A 16086-nucleotide genomic window follows, 5' to 3' on the forward strand; every position below is an offset into this window, starting at 1 on the left:
AATGAAGGATTCCTTGAACGTGCTAGCTACTAGATAACAAGTTAATGAGCAAGGATTAACACCTACAAAACCACAGACTAAGGAGAGGAAAGAATCGATACAGAGCCAGGAATTGCTTCTGGCCCAAGACAGAGACAGTCAGTTGCACAAGCACCCATGTCACGAGTTTTACCTGTCAGCAGCTAGGGGTGCAGGACCCCAGAACCCCCCTGCACTGAACTCCTTGACAGCTGGCAGGCTTCATGGCCACAGCAGGGGCCACCATCCCTGCAGATTTCACCCTGCTGCACCTTAATACACACAGTGTCACCCATGTCACGAGTTTTGCTCGTCTGCAGCTTGAGGTGCAGTTTCTCCCAAACCCCTACACCTGTTTCCTTGAAACTTGGCAGGATTTGTGGCCTCAGCAAGGGCCACGACCCCTGCAGTTTTCACCCCCTGTGATGTAACACATACACATGACATCAGTTTTGCTTTCAAGAATTTGGGGTGCAGTTCCCCCCGAATCCCTGCACCAATCTTCATGAAACTTGGCACGCATCATGCTTTCAGCAGAGGCTACCATCAGCCAAAAGACAACAAAGTATGGATATTTAATTGATTTCCCCGTTATACCCTATAGCCGAATCTCTGAATCGGCTCAGAGTCTTCCGAAGCAATTTGGCTGAATTGAATTGGAAAAACGATTCAGATAGCCGAATCAAATCTCTGGCATCCAAATTGAATAGTTCCGTATTCACGCAGGCCTAGTTCTTATAGTTTCAAGTTCCTACTGTTACCAAGACATTAGACTTATCAGCAGAATTTCATAGTTTCATAGTAGCTAGGGTCAGGAGGGACCTGAACAGATCATCTAGCCTGACCCCCTGCCACAGGCAGGAATGAATGCTGGGTTCACAAGACCCCAGACAGGAGATCGTCCATCCTCCTCTTGAATTTGCCCAAGGTAGGGGCGAGGACCACTTCCCTGGGAAGTTGGTTCCAGATTTTGGCCACCCTAACTGTAAAATATTGCCTCCTGATCTCTAACCTAAACCTATTCTCCATCACCTTATTACCATTGCTCCTTGTCACCACAGGTGGTGCTGCGGAGAAAAGGGCTCTGCTTATTTGCTGTTGATCTCCCCTGATGAGCTTGTAGGCAGCCACCAGGTCCCCCCTCAGCCTCCTCTTGCTGAGGCTGAACAGGTTCATGTCCCTCAGTCTCTCCTCGTAGGGCCTGTCCTGCTGTCCTCTCACCAAGCGGGTGGCCCTCCTCTGAACCCTCTCCAGGCTGGCCACATCCCTCCTGAAGTGTGGCACCCAGTACTGGATGCAGTACTCCAACTGCGGCCTGACCAAAGCCACATAGAGGGGGAGTATAATTTTTCTGGACCAGCTTGAGATGCACCTTCGGATGCATGACAAGGTATGGCTGGCCTTGCTGGCTGCAGTCTGGCATTGGCGGCTCATGTTCATCTTGGAGTCAATAATGACTCCAAGATCCCTTTCTGCCTCTGTGCTTTCAAGAAGGGAACTCCCCAGCCTGCATGTATGCTGTGGATTCCTTCTCCCAAGGTGCAGCACCCTGCATTTGTCTGCGTTGAACCCCATCCTGTTCTCGTCTGCCCACTTTTGTAGTCTGTCTAAATCTAGTTGCAGCTTCTCTCTCCCTTCAAGTGTGTCCACCTCACCCCACATCTTAGTGTCATCAGCAAACTTGGACAGCGTGCTTTCCACCCCCTCGTCCAAGTCGCTGATGAAGATGTTAAACAGTGCAGGCCCGAGGACCGAGCCCTGGGGTACCCCACTGCTCACATCTCGCCAGGTTGAGTACAACCTGTCCACCACTACTCTCTGGGTGCGTCCCATCAGCCAATTTTTTACCCATCCAACTGTGCAGGCATCAATGCCGCAGTCGCTTAATTTATTGATGAGGATGGGGTGAGAGACAGTATCAATTCTTCTGTAATTTATTAACACGTGTCATGGAAATGGAACTTCAAACAAAAAGGCATGGTTAAATATAGGGAAACACTAAACAAGGTAATATTAAGATCAAATCTAAAGGCTAGGCATCTCAGATATGAAATGCAATAAAGCTTTTCATCAAACTGGGATCAGTTTGAACTGTGCTGGTTGCTCCACTGATTTAAATGTATTTGAGAAATGGTTGAAATTAGAAAAGATTGGGCTAAAGCTTACAAATTTATGCTAAGTGTTGCCCTCCTTTAAAAGCCAATGCTTCCTGTTCTGTGGCAGTTGAATTTACCATTTATAGTTGCAGCATTAAGTATAAACAGTATTAAAAAAACAGTGATAACTCATGGCATATATGCTATATCTGTTTTAATGGAACTGTTTGTAAATTTAATACTCCCAAGCTATATCATTACATGAAAAAATCCTGTCTAATTCTTCATAGGGCAGAGAAATGTTCCCAAGATCTTTCTCTGTGTGAAACCATGGCCTTGTAACTTGTGCAAGGTCATCTTTTAATGGGTTCTCTCTCTAAATGATATGTCTCATCAGGGAATGTGCTCTTTCTCTGTGTCCCAAAGGTTTAAAAAAACCTTACTTTAAGGGAGAGGAGTTGTTAGTGTCTTGTTCCTTTTCCCTTGTTGACTTATGTAGTCCATCTCCTCCCATGCCCTGAGCAATCTGCACAGGGAGCGCAGTAGTTTTAATGGAAAACATCCAGTGAGAGATTTCTTGAATAGGGTAGTCAGAGTTTGGGTGGGATGTAAATTCATATTTAGGGAATTAGATGATTAAATGTAATTACTCAAATATATTTGAGTAAAAGATAATTTAGGGTGACTGTCTTGGGATTTGTTTGCTTGGTACAGCAAGGTCTGCTAGGTTGTGGAAAAAATTCCTAAGAAAAAGGTTGGAAGCCTTAGTTCCCTCTCTTCCCCACCGTTGAAAACTAATCTGAATTTCCAAACAAACCACTGTAAAATAAGGATAAGATGTTTGTTACACACAAAACAAGATTAGCTGTACCTACCTACCTACCTACCAATCATGTGTGTGTGTCTATGTGTGTATATATGTATATAATATTGACACCGTTCTCTCTTTTTTTTTCTGTTCGTCCCCTTTCTCTGTTGGTGGGAGAATCCTGCTAGTTGCTGACCACTCTGTGGAAGGTCTGACTATTCTTCAAGATTAGAATTTAGTGTCGCAGTAGGAGGCTGGAGCTGTGGAGTAGCTTTGTTTTAACTAGCCACAGTCTTGAGAGACACCTAACTCATTCGTTTTCTCACCACAGACTTCCTGTATGAACTTGGGCAAGTCTGTTTTCCTTCTTGGACCTCAGTTGTCCATCTGTAAAATGGGTCTAATGATACTTTTCAATTTCACTGGGGTATTTTGGAGATAAATGCATTAAAGATTGTGAAGTGTTAGCTACTATAATAATGAGCACCAGAGATGGAACCTAGAAAAAGCTTTCTGGACACCCTGACAGGTATCTTGAGGACCAGATGTATACATCAAGCATGCCAAATCGGTCTCATGGGGCAAAATGACCTCTCTACTCCATGGGTATGGGTCCTACCCCTCTGGGAAACTTGGTGTTGCCAAAAACAAGCAAACCTAATCTTGCCATTTTGAATGTTCCCCAACCTGTAGGCTGGAAAAACACAAACCCTTTCTTTGCAGCCCTCCAGGCTAGAAACTGCATTATTAGTATGATTAGTAATAATTATTTTAAATAGAAACAGAGACTATTCTGGAATATTAGGACTCCTAGAACTGGGGCCTTGAAAGCAAATGACCTCCCAAATGTTTTGAGAGTTGTGACAGAAATGTAGGAATCAGCAATATCATTGTTCTCTCACCATATATAATTCCAGCATCTGAAATAAAATTGATGCACATGCTCCTTAGATCTGAATGCCTAAAGGTGGCATTTTTTTTAGCAGTGGGCCTTTCCTTGTAATTCACGTCCATCAATTCAGCAGTATCTGAGCTTGAGGCTGGCAAAAGCCTTAATATTACAACCAAAGGATATTGCTCACATTGTTTACATTTGTACTTGCTGTAGGGATGTACATTTAAATATGATACACAGATTTAACCAGATCAGTCTGTATTTCTGTAGTCAGAATGCTCACTGAGTCCCCAAGTACACACAGAGACAAAATTAAACCTTGGACACTTCCAGAAGCAATCAAATACTCTTCTCTTTGCAGACACTGCTGTCAGCCAGATCTGGCTTTTGCGGTCCAGGATGCCTTATGAACAAGGATTCTGGTTTTCTGATATTAAAAAACCCCCTCCAAATTCCCAATTATTGGATTTTAAAAAGTAACTCCAAATCCACATTTTTCTGTGATTAAAATGAAACAACACTAAAATATAGATATAGTAGTGTTTCATTTTAATCACGGAAAAATGTGGATCTTGGGTTAGTTTTTTTAATTAAAAAATTGGGGATTTTGCTTTTTATCAGAGAAAACCAGGACCCCTGCTTATGAGAGAGAATATTGTAAGTAGCATGTTACACAAACACATCACGATGGTTCTGTTACTTTCCAACACAAGTCAGTTTTAACAAATGTGGGGAGGGAGGGGAAGGAAAGTGTTCTTCATTGGTGGAAGACCATGAATGAAAAATCGAAGGGAAATTTTATTTGTTTTTTGGCAAAATTTAAATGCTGGGTCACAACCAGGATTTATAATAGAAAACTAGTTTTAATCCCTTAGTGGTAGGGTTGTGATTGTGGCTTTTTAATAGTGCACCAAAGAATGAATGGATGGGCTGAACTAGATAATTTAATCAGCCTCTGCCATTTCTTAGTTTCTTAAATTTATAATCAAGTAAATGTATTAGACGTATAACAAGAAGCTGTTTTTATATGCCACTGCAAAGCAGTATCTGTATAATCTTTTGAAAGATACAGAAATGTTTCCTCCTATTTATAACTTTGTATATCAAAGGCAAATTATTAAAGACTTTTGTCAACGGTAAATCTCTTCTCCCCCAACTACTGTTTTGTAAGCTACAATTTTGTACACAGAACCGAGAGGTAAATACTGGATTTTAAATGAGTTAGCTAGGAAGGAGAGGTCTTACCTTAAAATATGTCAGAAATGGACCACATTAGATTGGTTTTACTAGGAAATATTTGTTTTCAAATGAGATTTCTTTAGTCCTCTTCAGAGCCTTCTGACCTTACCATTTGCGATGGCAGGAGTGAAAGTAAACCAGACAGCCAGGAGTGGAAGGCTAGTGTTAACAAAATTAAACCACTCACTTTCCCCAAAAGTGTATGTTTGCGCTTAGTATTTCTGCTGCTATGAATTAGCTATAATTCGTATACCAGTAGAAATGCAAGTTGGCACTTTCAATTACTTTTAGCCAGTTTTCAATACGAGTAGATATTCATTTATAAAATGAGGATGCTATTATTCAGGTTCAGGTCACTTTCAAGAGTGTGTGTGGGGGGGGGGGGGCAGGGGGGGAGAGAGAGAGAGAGAGAGGTTTGGAAACCTATGGCACTTTTGGAAACAGTTTTCCACAAATTCCTTTTTATTTCTTTCCCCCAATTCACTAACTTTAGGAGGGAGAGTGTACATGTATATATAAAACTGTAAAGCAAGAGTTGCAAAGTGTGTGTGTATGTATGTATGTATACACACACATTTTGTGAATTCTTTCTTCCAATACTTAACTCCTCTGGGATTAGAGAGTTTAGAACATTATTGGGTGTTTAACAAATAGTGTACCTTATGCTAACAGGAATGGAAATAAAATAGAAACTGGATTTGTAACAGCATACTAATTTGGGGATAGTACTGTGTGTGATACATTCTGTGTTGTCTTATGTGTAACTTGCAAGGATATATAAGATGTTCTCTCCTCTTCCACCCTAACAGAGATTGGAGCGGAACATAGACTTCTAGTTCCATTATTTACTCCTGTGCATTATTTAAAAGGCAGGGAGGGCTCCTTTTTATGGTTCCTCTTCCGTAGGCACCCTGCTCTCCATGATCCAGCTGATCTTCACCCACCAAGGCTACAGGGTCAGGATTGCTCCTATAATTGCCTTCCAGTCTGGAGTAAAATTGACTCCTCCCCAGCAGCCACATGTGCGTGCTGAAAATAATGTGATTTATATCCTTATGACCCCTGTTATTTTAACAGCGCTCATCTCTTGGGATTTCATGATTTATTGGATAACTTTGAATTTCTAATTGGTTTGTATATTGCAGTTTTTAACTTGTGCTCTTCAAAGCAGTGAATAGGAGCGTTCTTTAAATATCTTCAGTCTTGTCTTGGCACAGATTAAACTGTTGTTATAGTTAAGAATTTAAGCAATTTCCATTACTTCCTATGGGACTTCAGAGGTCAGTTTGGGACTGTGTAGGAAGGAAAAGGCTGGAAGATGAGCTAAAAAGAGAATTTGTAAAGAGAAGGGTGTAAAAAAAAAAAAAAAAAGGCAGATTTGTCATCTGATCTAAGGTTAAAAACTTGCTCACCCCTCTTTTTCCTTGGTTGGAAACAAGTACAAGTTACAGTTGTTACATGCCCCTATTGTAGGTTTGCTAAACTTACTGAGACAAGTGTTACAATATTGTTATTATGTATATACATTCTAACTACCATAATGCTGCCTCACATTATATCATGGTACTGCTCTTGATGTATAAAATGATCAGTTTTAACTGAATCTGCCAACATGGATTTATATAGAGCACAAAACAGTACACTTATATAAAAAGTTTTGGTGTTCTTACATACTACAGAGCTTTAAAAAAAAAAAGGAAAAAAAAGTTGGAATTCAAGTTTTGGTGCTCTACCTCCCTCCAACCATCAGACTTTTAAATATATATAAATGCTTTTAATGGTTAAATGTGTGCGAGTTTGCAGTACAGCAAAGTGTATTTGAAAGACTGTAATATTGCCCAGCCTGAGTGTTTAAACATTTGTAACTTGGAGAAACCTCCCTTCCCCAGCGTAATCTGATTTTTTTCTTTAACATGAAATTAAAAAATGGGAAAGTGTTCTAACTTCCCATATTTGTTTCTATTTAGCTCTTAGGACTTTCATTGTAAAGTATTCATTCTGACTGGAAAAGCTTCAAACACTCACATAATCATGTGTCTAGGAGCCACAGTTTTATGAAAGTCATGATTTCATGATAAGTGAGATGAAAAGTTTTGGGAGAATTAGTAACACTGACAGACAGGAAAAGCTATGATTTTTGTGCATCTCAGCATACATGAACCTTTAATGCAAACTGGCTGAAGCTTTAGAAGAGAAGACCTTTCTAAATCTGTAAAGCATTCTTCAGTGGAAGGTGAATTATTTTGAGGTAATGCAAGTGTCCCAGAGTGCTGAATTTTCAATATACAATCAATATTTGCCAAGAGTTTGAAAGGGACACCTGCTTGCTTAGTGTTGAAAGAGATATTGGTGAGGAGTTCCCAGCAGTAACTGCCCCCAGTCAGGAAGAATGTCAACATTGTGTCTTGATAGAGTGGAATAAAGAGTTGGTTAAAAAGCAGTCAGAAAACTGATCCATAATTTAATTTTCTTTCCTTTTTGCTCCAGGAGACTTTTGTTTCCATTAGTTCAGTTGCAGATTATATAAATATCTAAAATAAAAGCTCTTGGTTTCTGTTCATGGTTGGGTTTACATGGTAGGAATTCCTCTTGCTGAAGATTTGTTAGCAGTGACATTGTGAACAAACTACCTGGAGTTGTATTGTATAGTGAGATCTCCCAATGAGCAAGAAAGACTGAGTGTTTCTCACTATTTGAGTTGGTCAAATAAAAGATATCGGGTTTACCCAAATAACCTTGTCTGCCTACAGTACCTATAAAACACAATAACCTTTCCTTAAAATTTCACTACAGACTACAATGTGGAAACCCACTCCTCTAAAATAACACATTCCTTTAGGAAAGAGATGCTTTCATTTAAAAGAAACAAATCCAAACTTACACCACAAAAAAACCCCAAACCAACCAAACTCTCCCCCTTCCACACTCGCATTTTAAAAATTGACCTAGAAAAACTAATTTAATAGTTTCTAGGGTCAGAAGGGACCAGAACAGATCATCAAGTCCGACCCCCTGCCCTGGGCAGGAATGAGTGCTGGGATCATAATACCCCAGCCAGATATCTATCCAGCCTCCTGGGATAACAGAGAATAAGGGCCACTAGGTTAAAAGGAAAGTCTGCTTTGGGGTCACAGCAACTGCCCAGTTTCTTGCGTAATCTTCCTACTCATGTTGAAATATGACACAATTTTGCACATGCAAGCATTTTTTTTTGTTTTACAAACGAATAATGCCCTGCTTCTCAACTCGACTCTTATTAGAGAAACATCCATTGTCTTACAAATCTAGGTCGCTGTAGAAGAACAATTTGTTCCGATTCGGAAACTGTTGGCATCAGTTGTATATTTCCCCCCGTGTTGTTTCTCATTTTATTTGTAAATCTTTTTATGTTGCTGTTTCTTCTTGCTTGCTTGCTTTGACTCCCTACCTCCATAATCCCCTCCCCTCTCCCTAGATCCTCTTAGCTCCAGCGGCAGGACAAATCACTGCTAGTAATCGCGTCGCTCCAACCTCCTCTTCATGCATGGCGCTTGTTTTGCAAGCACCCCAGCAGCACCCATTCCCTGAAAAAACGAGACGAATGAGTTGCTAGGATAAGAATAATTTCCCTGAATTCCCCTGTCGCTCGACCCAGCCCTGCGCATATGCTGAGTTCATAGCAGGCTTTATCCTGGGGGGGGGTTCATCTGTGCTTTCTGCTGCGTGCAATCCGCATGTCCTGCAGAGCGATGCCCGAGAGAAACAGACCTGCTGCTTGAAGCCCCCCCCCGCCCCCTTCAGCACAGATTTGCATCCAGCTGCTCCCGCTGCCTCCCCGGGGGCTTGCGTACAAACAAAGAGGGGCTGAATGGGTTGCAGCTCATGTCAGGGTGGACCCCGCGCCCGCCTGCTCCTAGGGCTGTCGCGGGGGAGGTCACTGCTAGGGCTGCATTCATGCGAGCCTGGATGTGACACGACACTGGGGGGTGGCGGACACGACCTCTTCCCCCTCCGGATTTCCCGCGCTCTCCCGCGGGGCAGCGCGTCCCCCCGGCCGCGTGGGGGCGCCCCCGCTCTCTGTGGCGCCCGGCCGCGGGTTCCCCGCAGCCAATGGCAGCGCCCAGGGCGGCCCCGCCCCCCGCGTTCGGCCAATAGGAACTTACTACTATGTTGTGGGGGGGCGGCGGCGGCGCGCGGGCGCCAGAGGCCGGGAGGCAGCGGGGCCGGAGGGAGCCTCGCAGGCGCCGGCGGAGCGGCCCCGGCCGGGCCGGGCACGGTGCGTGGGGCGGGTGGGCCGGGGGCGGCTGTCGGTTGTGGGGGTTTTCTTTCTGCCCCCGCAGGTGAGAGGGGTCCAGGCGGGAAGAAGCCGCTCGTGCCTGGTCCTCTCAAGATTTGGGCTCGTCGTCGAAGCCTTGTGGGCCCCTCAGGGAGCACGGCGTGGGCCCCTGCAGGGGCCTCGAGGCGGTGGAGGCCTGCAAGTGCGGCCAGGATCTCCATGGAGAGCAGGTGGATGTGTGGAGGAGTGGGGGTTCAAAATGTTTGCCCTGAAATCCGTCAGTGATGCGCCTTGGGGAGTTTTTCTCTCGCTTTTCTAGGAAAGATGACGGCTCGGACGTCTCGTTTTTACAGCCCCGCGACGACACCTGCTTCGTAATGAATTTGCTGGGAGCGTTATGGGGTGCATCTGCACGCGGTCTTAGTTTTTTCTCTCGTGATGCAATCCGAAATGAGTAAGAAAATTCCAGTTGCTGCTTGTCTCCGGCTTGGGTGGTGCCTCTCCATTGAGGGAGAGCCCCTGCGTGGACTTCAGCAACTTGTGAATGCCCAAATCCATTTTTTTTTTTTAAACTTTGTGAATGGAGCAGTTTCATAGGTGGGAGTTTTTCCTGGGAAGGTTGAGCACTGGGTGCGCCCTTAAAAAACCCCCATGAAGTCTTGCAGGTTGTCCTGGTTGTAGCTGTATTGGTGTAGAGGAAAAGCCAGTTGGGACTTGTAGTAGAGATGACATCTTTTATGAGACCAACAAGATTTTTGCTAAAAAAAAATGTCTTTAATTGCAAGTTTTTGGGCACAAACACCCTTCATCAGGCATTGGAAGGAAGATTGTAAAAGTTCTCCTGGGTAGAAGTGAAGGTCTTGCAGGTCTTTGCTAATGTCGCGTGCCGTAGAAATAAAAAGGGCTGGAGTTCTTCAGTGTCTCATGACTAAAGGTAGTCTATCAGAGAGCATGTTCTAAACATAAGAATACTTGTGTGTGGTTAGGCATGCATAAATCACTCCTCGCCTGTTCAGAAACTCCTCTTCTCTCTCCACAGGAGAAGTCTGAGGGGGATCTTGTGGCTCAGGGGGACAGCAAGGAATAGGAGATGCACTGTTTACCAGGGCACCTCTTGGGGTAAATAGGGACAATGGCCACAAACTGACGGAGAACAGATTTAGGTTACAAATCAGGAAGGACTTCTTTATGGTAAGGGTTGACAGAATCTGGAATGGGCTTCCAAGGGAGGTGGTGCTCTCCGCCAAGCCTTGGGGTCTTTAAAAGGAGGCTAGACATACACACACTTGGCTGTCTCCAGAGCTCTTTCCTGCCCATGGCAGGGGGTTGGACTCGATTTGCTAAGGTTCCTTCCGACCCTAACATCTATGAATCTATGAAACAAAATGTACAAACAGGCATTTAGAAAGTGACTTCATAGGTGAATCAAACTTCATCAAAGGCAAATCCATCAATCTTTTTTTGTTTGTTTTTAATTGTTTGCTATTTCAAGTTGGAAAACCAAGAGCTACTCTTGGTATTAATCTGACTGTCATCATTGTGGTTTAAAAACAAATACTTATTAGGAATGAGGTGTCTCAACTGTTGGATAAACTTTTGTAAAAGAATCTATGACTTGGGTATCTTATTGCAATTTTGTAAAACTTAAATTCCTAAATCACATAAGCACTTTTGAACATTTTTTTTTCTCATCCATAGCTTTTATCAATGTTAGAGTTGGTGTGCAGGAAGGTGGCATCTGTATGAGTGGTTGTAATATTGTTAGTAGAGTGCTTTTGAATATACAAGGCTGCAGAAGTCATCTGTTTCAATATGCAGTCTCTTTATTTTACTACTGCCTTATTGAGTAAATTAAAATTGATGAGATGCCTACCTGAGATTCCATGTCACTACGCTGGTAAGCAACCACATTTACCAATACATTCATTTGTGATCAAAGCATCACTGTACAGTAGTTGGTAAGACACTTCAAGCTACAGAATAGCTGAATGCACTTTGTGCTTTGATATGTTAACAGGCTGATTCTCATGTCAAATATGTAGTACGTGACGTATGAAATATGATTCAGTGCTTGTGCTCACAAATGTCAGAATGAATAGGGCTGAATTGATACTTTTGATCACCAATTTGTTCTGAATCAAAATAGAGCCATCCTTTTGGTAACTCTTTTTATCATAGTCCAAGAAATCCAAACAAAGAAACCTTACCATAATTCTTTATGCATTCATGCAGTATAATGATAATTTTGTCATAGTGCCTATTCAGACAGTTATTAACAAGGCCAACTCTGGTCTGATGCACACTCAAATGTAGAATAAAGGATGATGGCCTCCACTTTAAATGGATATTTAAAAGAGACCATGCTTGGGAACAGATTGTTTTTGCTGCACAGCAGTTTTCTCTACCAACCTATTACTAATAATTTTACTTAAGTCTGTCTTTTTTTTTGTTTTTGAAAGAGCCTAAAATTTTGAAGCTTCCAAGCACATGTTTCCAAAGAATGTACCTTAGTAGGTCAGCATGCATGCATGCAAAAAATTCTGAATTTCTTTTAAGTGGTGCTGAGACCATAGGCTCACCTTGAACAGGAAACCTAGTGAGAGCTCTGGAGAACAAAGGAGTGGTGGCCTATTTTTGTGGCTCCTCTGTTTGTGCTGACATGCCCTTGAAGTTTTGAGATCTAATGCTTAGATTTGTGTATACTGTGTTAGGTGAATGTTTGTATATACTTAACTGGGGTTTGCTTAATGCTTCCTGACACTGCTTTTCAAATATGAAGCTTAAATGCTTCCTGACACTGCTTTTCAAATATTCTCGGAAAACAAATCCATTCATTTATGTAAGAAGCAGCGATGATAAATTTGAAATAGTGTGGGGGGATTTTTTAAAAAGAAAATAATCTTTATGGGGAGGGGCTCGTGAGGCCCACCACAGACTAAAGAGGAAACCAGCTTCCCAATAGATCTTGTGCCCTGTCACAAGTTTCAGGAGAAGCACTTTAGCCCCCACCCCCACTTAAATTTCCATTGCTCTAATTCTTCCTAGTGCAGTTTTACTTGGGTATTAAGAAACTACTGCATAGAATAAAAATTGTTTAAACTTGCAGTCTCAATTCTCTGCCAAATAAAAGACTCTTTGGGGAAACCTTTTATGCAGAGTTCTTAGATTTCAAACAGAAACCTGCTTGGAGTCTGTGATCCCTTGTAAATATGATTGTTCTTTCTACATACTTAGCTTAACTTTATTATGTCTTACAGGTATTCAGTTGAGGTCTTTGTGATTGCATATAGCTGCTGTCTGTTTAATTTCTCAATTGCCTCCCTGCTCTGAACAATAATATTAAGTTGCAAAGAGCTGGAGGATGCAACATGGATAGGATTTATCTTTGTCCATCAAATGGATTAGACAGGAATGTTCATGGTTTGTACTTAATCCAGATAACATTGTTACAGTTTCTTTATTTTTCAATCAGTTGTATACACTTGCTTTTCTGTTAGTGTGAACTGTTAGTTTTATAATGTAATTTTAGGTACTGTATGTGTTGTGATCCATTACTGTTAAAGTAAATTACTATGTCTGTTAAGTTTAAGAAGCAGTTCTAGATTGGAACAAGGTTCTGTTTTTAAATTTATACGCTTTTGCAGGGCATATACACGTGGGGCTTTGGGATTGTACTGCTACTACCACAAATCCTTACAAACCTGCTATAGCTATTTTGCATGTGATAAACACTTTATGCAAGTGAAAACATTACCCAGCATCACCTTTATGTGTAAGGTGCATTACTTTGCAATGGAAAGCAACATTTTAAACTCTTGGATCTGTTCGTATGGAGGGTATTGAATGCTTTTTATACTTATTCCCTGTTTTTCTTCTCTTTTTTGTACTTTTATAGTGAAAACATAATCACTCCCACAAAACTACTTATTTCCAATAAAAGCATTCTGCAGGCAAGTTCAATAGCCTTACATGGTCGTCTTGCTATTACATGATGCTGTATATTTTCCTTCTAGTGTGTGTTTCTCTCTCTCTCACACACACACACACACACACACACACACACACACACACACACACTTCTCTTTCTCTCTCATGTCTGTGTACACATGATTTATATATAATAAAAAGATTGCATGTCAAAACAGATGGGTTCTACAGTCTTGTATATTCAAAAGCACTTTATTGAAAATAGCACATCCACTTGTGTGTGTCATCTTTCTCCATAAGAGTTGTAACATTGGAAAGAGCTATGGATGAGGAGAAATATAGGAACTTTAAGTTAACTTTAGAACATTGCATTGCAACCTTTTATAGTGGCAGGGTATGTGCTTGGGATCTGGCTGTACCAGGGACCACTTCTCCCTTCTCATAAGGAAGGGAGGAGGGAGATAACTCCCAATGTCAGAAGGTGAGGGGGAGAGAGCTACAACCCACTATGGATAGGCACAGGGCAAAGAAGGGGACATACTGGGCCAAGCTACTTGCTGCTGATCCCCTGTGCTGTGTCCAGATGGGGCAGGGCCTCAGATTGACCACTACTTACTACTTTGGAAAATCACACACACACCCAGAGTGTGTGTGTCCGTCCATCTGTTTTTGAGGATAAGTGTCTTGTGACGTCACGTCTAAATCCCTCAATCTTCTTGGCAGATTCAGCTCTGGAACTAATGTTCTCCATATGAATACAAGAAAATCTTCACTCCTATGCTTAGACATTCCAGGGGATTGTCCATTCTCCCCCAAAGCACAAAGTGTTGCCTTTGGAGGGCTTTTACCGGACAGACCTAAGGTTGTCTTAGGACTGAAATTTTTTCTAGATTATTCAGTGGAAACTATTGGGGAATTGTTGATTATGATGACACAATTCAAAATGACTTTTGGACAATGTAGTAATGGCTGCTCTAAGGTTTGGACTATTTCCTAGCCAGTTGTAGGAAAACATTTCCCATAATCTTGTATGCAGTTGATTTTTGGTTTAGTGATGCCACTTATATATCTTGTGCAGTCTTCTCCTAGAGCTTTGTTATAGGTAAGTGTATTAAAGTATCCTTGTGTTCTGACTTCAGTAGTTCACATGGACTTGAGAGGACAGGGTTTTTAGGAAGGCAGTGGTGTTCTAGTGGGTGTAGAGTCTTCTATTGGTTTCCCATACTGTTGACTGCTTCCCCCTTCCGACTTGTCCCAGACCTCTTTTTCCATTCTACCTCCCGGTAGGATCTAGTTTCCAGTCCCTGCTGCCTGCCAGTCCTGTTATCTCCTCCCTTTCCCTCCCTGGCTTCCCGTCTTTGTCCAACTAATCCCAATCTCTTACATCCATGACTTCCAAATCCAGTGGTTCCTTTTTTGCTTCCTATGTTTCCTAGTCTGGCTTTTCCTTCTGCATTCAGTTCAAGCATCCTTCTCCTTTAGGCTCCCTGTGCCCAGCAAGAGGGTTATTGAGAGCCCCGAAGTCCTGCGTTTAGATCCAGGGCTCAGATATGACACAGTTGAGACCTGCAGTTGAAGAGGAAGTCCTGTTTAGCCCCAGGCTGAAGTGCAATTAATATGGAAAGAATCTCCAGGCAATTTAAACTTCCAAGGGCCACCAGTCTTCAGTGAGAGTGTGCAAACTGGGGTTATTATGGTAGGTGGGATGGAATTCCTAAATTCTACTGTTGCGATGTTGTGCTGTTTTGTTTCAGTATGCCGTGTCTCCCCTTGGTGGGGTGATTATGCTTTGAGGTTTTTTGGGGGTTTTTTGGGGTTTTTTTGAGGGTAGACAAAAGATAGATTTTTGGTAGTAAAGTTTTCACCTACTTCTACATTTCTCCCATTCCCACTTGAAAAACTCTGGGAGACAATTTTCTACTTCCATTAAGGGTAAGCTCATAATTAGACTTCTGGCTTTATAGTACTTTGAAGATGAAAGGTGCAACATAAACCTAATGGTAAATAAATGTATGCCTGTACTGTAGGCTGTAGCACAGCATAATAATGTTGGAGCTAACTCAGCTACTGGTAGCAGTTTAGCTATGGCAGCAAACAGCTCAGTGCAAGCTGCTAGTTTGCCCTGCTCGTGGGGTTGGGCACATTAGCTTGCGATCATTTTGAAGTTGACTGTTTCTGGAATCTGAGATAGTCTGGGTAACTTGGTGCTTCGTAAGAGTCTATATACCCTAGGGCAGGATCTGCCTATCTGTGTTGCAATGCCCGTGTTTAATGGAGGGATGCTAAAAATAAATCCTGTCTTGTATGTGGTCTCCCTTTCCCTTTTCCTTCAATGCATTTTAAATTACGTGCTGCACATGAAGTGCTGGGGGAGAAGTATTTAACATTAATATTGCAACCAGGAGCATGTTTTTCCACTTTCACACACTCTTTTGAGGCCAGTGGAACAAAGGCAGGTGATTAGTCTTCTTTTTGTATGGTTGCTTTGATGTTTTAACTGTAGACTAGGAGCCTATAGACAGTAGAACATGGCTAGCCTGATATAAATACTGACTAAAGCTGATAGGACCTTTTGGCAGGAGGGGGGGGAGCCCAGGTGAAGTCTTTGCCCCCCAACCCTTTGATGGAGAAGAGGAACTTTTTTCTGTGAAGGAACTGATTCATGAGGAAAGATCAAGACAGAACACAGGTAGTTAGTCTAGCAAATGATCAGGATTGGGGTGCAAATCTATCAAAACTCACATGGTATTGAGATGTCAGGTAGTAGCACCATGGAGCCTGCAACCCACTTTGATTCCTACTTGGCAAAGGAGTTGACTGCCTACAGACTTTTTAAAATCCACTGCCA

The 16086-nt window shown here is 42.2% G+C and overlaps 1 protein-coding gene across 27 annotated transcripts in view; it reads left to right on the forward strand.

Annotated features, from left to right (window-relative positions):
• EPB41 (erythrocyte membrane protein band 4.1) overlaps positions 1 to 16086 on the forward strand; it is a 154409-nt gene that overhangs the window by 23563 nt on the left and 114760 nt on the right. For 25 of the 27 annotated variants that reach the window (XM_019488534.2, XM_019488574.2, XM_019488583.2 and 22 more), the window contains exon 1: positions 9213 to 9311. The exons of the other annotated variants lie outside the window; for them this stretch is intronic. The gene's annotated coding sequence lies outside the window, so the exon portion shown is untranslated. Of the gene's footprint in view, positions 1 to 9212; positions 9312 to 16086 lie in introns of those variants that run through there. 27 annotated transcript variants of the gene reach the window in all.

This window comes from Alligator mississippiensis, chromosome 6, assembly GCF_030867095.1.
Source record: "Alligator mississippiensis isolate rAllMis1 chromosome 6, rAllMis1, whole genome shotgun sequence".
NCBI classification, from domain to species: Eukaryota; Metazoa; Chordata; order Crocodylia; family Alligatoridae; genus Alligator; species Alligator mississippiensis.